This window comes from Macrobrachium rosenbergii, chromosome 33, assembly GCF_040412425.1.
Source record: "Macrobrachium rosenbergii isolate ZJJX-2024 chromosome 33, ASM4041242v1, whole genome shotgun sequence".
NCBI lineage: Eukaryota > Metazoa > Arthropoda > Malacostraca > Decapoda > Palaemonidae > Macrobrachium > Macrobrachium rosenbergii.
The window spans coordinates 11,847,501-11,855,000 of NC_089773.1; the positions used below are offsets into that span (position 1 = coordinate 11,847,501).

General features: G+C 36.2%; 1 protein-coding gene across 2 annotated transcripts in view; it reads left to right on the forward strand.

Moving 5' to 3' along the window:
- LOC136855930 (lachesin-like) overlaps positions 1-7,500 on the forward strand; it is a 460,516-nt gene that overhangs the window by 187,755 nt on the left and 265,261 nt on the right. For both annotated transcript variants that reach the window (XM_067133427.1, XM_067133430.1), the window contains exon 2: positions 2,284-2,322. The gene's annotated coding sequence lies outside the window, so the exon portion shown is untranslated. The remainder of the gene's footprint in view (positions 1-2,283; positions 2,323-7,500) is intronic.

The window sequence follows — 7,500 nt, forward strand, 5'->3', positions numbered from 1 at the left end:
CAGTATTCAGTTTGCAATGCAACTGATGACTAACATTGAATCAGATGCATCTAAGAACCTCCATCACTACTTCTGCAACACAATTTTAATCATTCATAACCTCATATATCATTCCACTCCATGCCCCGTCATGCCCGCTTTATCAAAATGGAAATGCCAGAGAGAGAGAGAGAGAGAGAGAGAGAGAGAGAGAGAGAGAGAGAGAGAGAGAGAGACTGAATCATCTTAGAAGAAAAATGACCTTTCCTAAAAGTCCGAGGCGCAAAGTCCGGTGTGCCCCCAAACAAAAGAGTGTCGCCAGGTGTTTGGGTAAGTGCAGGTGTGTACCATCTAATGCATTTTAAAGGAACCATTTTTTCTCTTTTTTTGGGGGGGTTGGTGGTCCACTTGTGGCAAAGGAACGTGTCCCTTGATGCTGTGGCAATGGAGAGACGGAATATTGAAAGTGATTGATTGACTAGATCGTATCGAAATGGCGTTACGACGCTAATGCAATTCAACTTGTATTTTAATATTTTACTTACATTTTTATTTGTTTATTGATTAATTTATATATGTACACAAATATGCATATAATTATTATTATTATTATATTATTATTATTATTATTATTAGTAGTAGTAGTAGTAGTAGTAGTATTATTACCATTAGTAGTAGTAGCAGTAGTAGCATTACTATTAGTAGTAGTATCAGCATTACCCCTATGTAGCAAAACCACATATCCTGAAAAAAAAAAAAACCTTCCAATGCAATTAAGCCCAAATAACAGTCTTGTTCCCAAAACATAGGGTTAACGCTTAGGCCAAATTTAAGGTACCACACTGGAATCCATCAACGTCAAAAGTGGACAGGTGTGTTTGTGTGTGTGCGTGTGTGTATATGTGTCTGTCACCTCTAAGGAAGGTGTAAGACACCTGGATTTAGGTGATAAGGTTTTGCATGTGTTTTGTGTGTGTAGGGTGTCGTATACGACTGCTGATATATGTACTGTATATGTATGTATATGTGTAGATGTATGTACCTATATATATATATACGTATATATGTATGTATGTTTATTATATACCGTATATATATATTTATTTATTGATTATAAATATATATTTATTTAAATATTTGGTAAATATATGTAAATGTAGGCATATAATGTGTGTATATAGTATATGTATATATATAAATATACACACATATATACATACCTATATATATACACATTATATACACACACACACATGAACAAGCAAGACTAAAAATACATATATTTATTTATACATTTATTATAAATATATATTAATTTAAATATTTGTAAATATATGTCTGTATAGGCATATAATGTGTATATGTTTATATGTTTAAATATACACATATATACATAAATATATATATACACACACACATACACACAAATACACACCAACAAACAAGAACAAAAGCAGAACAGCGAATGAAGCCCCCCCACCCCCCCAAGAATATAAAACATCTCGTGTTCTCCAACAATAGAGAGAAAATGCATTTTGACAAACGTCATTTTCTTGTTTTCCATTCCGAACTTCCAATAAACCCTGTATAAGGAATCATCATTCCAAGGAATCACCATTCCTATTCCTTCTTTTCAGTTGTAAATAAAGAGCCAATCTGTGTGTGTCTCTCTCTCCCAGAATAGGATATGCTTTCCGGGAGAGAGAGAGAGAGAGAGAGAGAGAGAGAAGAGAGAGAGAGAGAGGGGGAGCACACACCATCGTCTTCCTATGACACTGTAAGGGTTCTCTCTCTTTATTGGCATAGAAAGACGCACAATAGGCTTCATAGAAGGAAGAATTCCCTGATTGTATTCATATATATATATATGTCTCTCTCTCTCTCTCTCTCTCTCTCTCTCTCTCTCTCTCTCTCTCTCTCTCTCTCTCTGTTTCCATGTGTATATATATTTTTGGATCTTTTTCTTTCACCCTTTGTCTACATATATATCGATCTTTCTATCTTCTTGTCTCTCTCTCTCTCTCTCTCTCTCTCTCTCTCTCTCTCTCTCTCTCTCTCTCTCTCTCTCTCTCTCTCTCTCTCTCTCTCTCTCTCTTTCTCTAAGCGCACCATCGCCCTTTAAAGAAAAGCCCATTTTTCTCCACCCGATATTTCCAATCATACCTATTTTTCATGAATGTACCCCCCTCCTCTCTCTCTCTCTCTCTCTCTCTCTCTCTCTCTCTCTCTCTCTCTCTCTCTCTCTCTCTCTCTCTATTCAGCTCCACATAATATTATTTTCATCGCTATTTTTTTCTTTTCCAGGTAGGGAGAAGCTGGAACGACTGGTGAAAGGAAATTGATGTGAGTATGCGAGTTTGACATTTCACTTGTATTATAAGCACGAGAGGAAAAAAGGGCAATTTTTTCTGAATAGAGAGAGAGAGAGAGAGAGAGAGAGAGAGAGAGAGAGAGAGAGAGAGAGAGAGAGAGAGAGTACAAGACGAAGGAGGTAACTCTTTGTATCGAGAGAAATGTTGCTGAAGGAATAAGAGAATCAGAAAGGTAAAAATATTAAAGAAACAGATAAGGAGAGAGAGAGAGAGAGAGAGAGAGAGAGAGAGAGAGAGAGAGAGAGAGAGAGAGAGAGAGAGAGACAGGAATGCTCTAGTGATGCAAATAGATTTTTCTTCTGTATGGTAATGTTGGTATGAATTCATTTGACATTACATAATACCTGGAGACGAATGCTTCGGAATTCTCATTCTCGCTTTTGTTTTCCTAGACCAGTAATCATTCTTCCCAATTCCCATTCCTGTTTCTTCGGGCCTGGGCTAGATAGGAGCATTAGTATATTATTCCATTTGTCCCTAAATTGAAAAATTACGGTTATTTTTATTTTTTATTTTTCCAATTTATTTTTATAATTTTTGTTATCACCTTGAGAGAGAGAGAGAGAGAGAGAGAGAGAGAGAGAGAGAGAGAGAGAGAGAGATTGATTGATTATGGCTACTAAAACTGGCGTGACAGCATCTAGGTTATTGACGCCTCTAGAGAGAGAGAGAGAGAGAGAGAGAGAGAGAGAGAGAGAGAGAGAGAGAGAGAGACTCCCCACAGCCAATAATCACTTGAGTGCCAATGAGGTCCAAATTGCAAGACCATCAAATTCCCTTAATGCTCTAATTGGCACTTGTTAGGTGCCAAATCTCAGGGTAAGCAGAAATTGTGAAGCATTTTGAAGCACTTTGTTTTTTTTTCTTTCACTTTTCCACTTTATTGAAGTGTTTTATTTTCCTTTTATATTTTTGATTTTTACTATTTTTTTGTGGTGTTTGTGTTATTCTCTTTGTTATTTTTTATTTTTGTTTATTCTTATTTTCTGTCAGGTTTTTATTGTCATGTTTTTTGTAGTAGTTATGATTTAAGTAATTATATATATATATATATATATATATATATATATATATATATATATATATATATATGTGTGTGTGTGTGTGTGTGTGTGTGTGTGTATGTGTGTTTTTGTACATACATACGTATATAGCTTTTAGTAAGCAATTGCATTTCAGAATTTCAAAAAAATTATTTCCTGAATATTAGCAGAATTGTTCCTGTGTATAGGGAGAAAGTTGTGTTCCTTGTGTGTGTGTATGTATATATATGTATATTATATATATATGTATATGTATATACAATATAGAGAAAATATATTAAAATTATATTAAAAATATAATCTGGAAAAACCTGACCATTTCGACATTACAGACCCTCTTAAATCTCGCAAGATAGCAATGCAGTTTTTGAATCCCCGCAACGCGCCGACGGAATGGAGCACCATTTTTCAACGGCCGCTCATAAATGCCGGTTAATGAGGCAGTTTGTGACGTCAGCAGAGTAATTGGGTCCTTTTCTAGTCAATTAACTCAACGGCAGAATCTGGATTCCGTTTTCCTTCTGCTGGTTAGCGGTTAGTGTCGTGGCGTGCCACTCAGATGTCGCGGTGGGTTCGCGTCTCCACCAGGGCGATGAATAAAAATCACTGGGTCTGTGTCATGATCAGTTACTGCTGCAGAGTGGGAGTGTCTTCTGCAGTGGGAGGTTGAGACCAACATTCTTTGGAAGCTTGTAGAATTTCAATGAGTGGCCCATTTGGTAGGCTTGGTCCGTGTGAATAGGTTTCATCTACTAATAAAATAATAATAATAACAATATAATAATAATAACTGCGAGATTTTCCTCCTGTTACACCTTTCAAACCTTTTTACTGTCAATTTCCGTTTCAGCGCTGAATGACTGCTTCCCAGTTTTACAAAGCCGTATTGTATATTTTGATGTTGATTGGACCCAAAAGTTATCTTTTGTAAGATAATAAAATACTGCAATTTTGAGTCTTTGTTATTGTGGAAGTACTGTCATTTTGTGGTCAGTTAATCTAAATACATCTGTCAATCTATGTAATTATTTGCATGGTCAGTTAATCTCTCTATATGCATAACTTATTTATTTGGATTCCTAATTAATCTGTCTTTTCTGTCCATCTCTCTCCATCTTTATAGAAGCATGTCTCCTTTATTAAAATACTTACAATTCCCATTCATTCCACATGCTCCTCTCTCTCTCTCTCTCTCTCTCTCTCTCTCTCTCTCTCTCTCTCTCTCTCTCTCTCTCTCTTGACACAGCAACAGGAGGCAATCTCTCACGGAATCCCCACGGAGAAAAAAATAGCCCCCCCAAAAAATAGATAAATAAAAATAGAATCGAAAAAATCTTAAGGGATTTAAATGGGCGTCTGCTCCGCCCCATTTGCCCATTATATAACCATTAATAACCCATTGTGAATGGGGCTGCCTCCTGTCAATGGGAGGAGGCAGCCATATTTTTTGGGGGGGGGTGTGGGGTGGTTGGGGAGTTAAGTCTGGGCTAGTCAAGGATCCCTTATTGACAGATTGGGAGGATTAGTGAGGTTGACTGGTATACTGATGTCTCACTTATGCCTGTGTTGGAATGGGAATGAGAGCTAGGATAGGAATGAGAATTGGAAGAGGAATGGGAATTAGAATAGGCATGTGAATGGGAATCGGAATGAGAATGGGAACTGGAATTGGAATGGGAATTGGAATAGGAACGAGAATTGGAGTAGGAATGGGAACTGGAATTTGAATGGGAATAGGAATGGGAATTGGAATCGGAATGTGAATTGGAATAGGAATGGGAATTGGAATTAGAATGGGAATCGGAATGGGAATTGGAATAGGAATGGGAATAGTAATTGGAATTGGAATTGTTTGTCTGTTGGGGATTAGATCATGAGATTGGTTCTTGATTGGCTGGATGGCCTTGTATACGAGATCTTAATTATGGTGTGATTTTTGCTGTTTTTACTGGTCTACTGTTCAGGTTTTTGGATTTTTTTCTTATGTTATCATTTACATAAGCAGCGACATAAACAAATGTATATTATATGTATATAAACATATAAATATATATACAGTATACATAATATATGTATATATATATATATAAGTACACACATCTATAATCATATGAAAATATCATTCCTCACAGGTGACTGATAATTTATTCAGGAATATATTTGGGGCATAAAAAAACAAAACTAAATAAAAAAAATAAAAATAAAATAAAAGGTACAAGAGAACTATAGAAGGTTGCGAAGCATATACAGGCACAGACAAAGTGCAGAGTATATAAAAGGAGAGAAAATAAATTTGAAAGAATAGAAAGAATTGATAACACGACAAAGAAAAACTAAAAAAAAAAAAATAGAAAAAAAAAGGATTTTTGTTGGTATAGAAAACAAAAGTAAAAAACTCTGATGCTAATCGCTTGTCGATTAATGAATGAGTGGAAACAAAAGTTGCGAGGAGAGGGGTTAAAACAAACAAAAGATAACGAGAGAGACAGAGAGGGAAATAAAAGAGAGATAACATAAAAAAATACAACAAGGGAAGAACCATTGAAACCCATCACAGAAAAAAATATATACATATCCATTTTAAACCAATTACACCCATCGTCATAAAAAAAAGGACAGCTCTCGATATGGCAACGATGCGCGCAGCATCATCGTCGATCTCGTTGCAAAAAGAGAAAGAGAAAAAAAGAATAAATGAACGGATTTTTTGGGGGGGGGAAGGGGGTAACAGTAACGGGAGTAGATAAACCGGACGAAGGGAACCGTGCAACACAAAGAGAAGCTTTAACATCCCATTTGGCAACTGACAGCGACAAAATCGCATCGGATTGCAAAAGCGCCGGGAAACCTGCCGCTATCCCTCCCCACCTCCCTCCCTCCCTCCCGTTTTTCTCACGCCGAAACTGAAACAGGTTCCGCTGGGGGTGCTTCTCCTTTCTCCGTTCTCCGCCGAGCTGGAAACTTGACTTATGCGAGCGACGAAAAGCATTCGCGACGCTGCCCGGAAGACAAGTGACGGTCGCCCGAGCGTGGAAACGGCGCTGTTTTGAAGGGCGCGTGCGTTGCTGTACGCTGTTCTCGCGCGTTCGCGTCGTCTGCCGTGAATTAACTTTGGATAATTTGGCTTGTTTACCATAGGTGATTTATGTGAGATCCGGGCAGTCTTATGCTGCTGAATAATAATAATAATAATAATAATAATAATAATAATAATAATAATAATAATAATAATAATAATAATAATACCTTATTAGTGACAGCGTTAGGGATCACACATTAACAACAGGTAATGTCACAAAAGCGGGTGTTTTGCACAGGCGTTTTTGTAATTTTTTTTATTTTAGTTAAATCCGCCAAAATTTAACTCCCCCAATATTAGGGGCAAGTTTTGTTTTAGTTGAAATAAACTCGGCGTGACGCTGGAGAATGATTTATTACTTGGATGGTCAGAAAAGTGCTTGAAGTAAATGAGATATTTAAATACTTGATATATATATATATATATCTATATATATATATATATATATATATATATATATATATATATATATATATATATATATATATATATATATATATATATATATATATATATATATATATATATATTACACAAGAATCCACAATAATACACTTGAATATCAAGACGAAATGTATCTGTAAAATATATATACAAAACCAATATGTATATATACACACACACACATATATATATATACACATATAAATACATATCTCCCATTAATATACACACCTTAAAAAAATTCCCAAATATCAAGACATTCAATCCCAATCTTATCCCCGAAACCAATCTGAAAAATACAGCCATTATCTACAGGGAGAAGATAAGGGGTGGTGGCGGGTTGGGGGGGGGGGTTGCGTGTTTGGTAAGACGGGGAATAAAGCATGTTAATTAAATCCATAAAAAATGTCAGACTACTGGACCAAGGGCCTGAGTCACCGAGCATAATCGCCAGAGTAGCCAAAATGTATCAAAATCTGTCACGGTTGATTGGGAACTGAGAATTGAGCGAGGAAGGGGTGAGGAAGGGTGCACAGTGTGAGATTATTATGTTAGCCGGTTCAAAATCGGGACATGTTGAGAA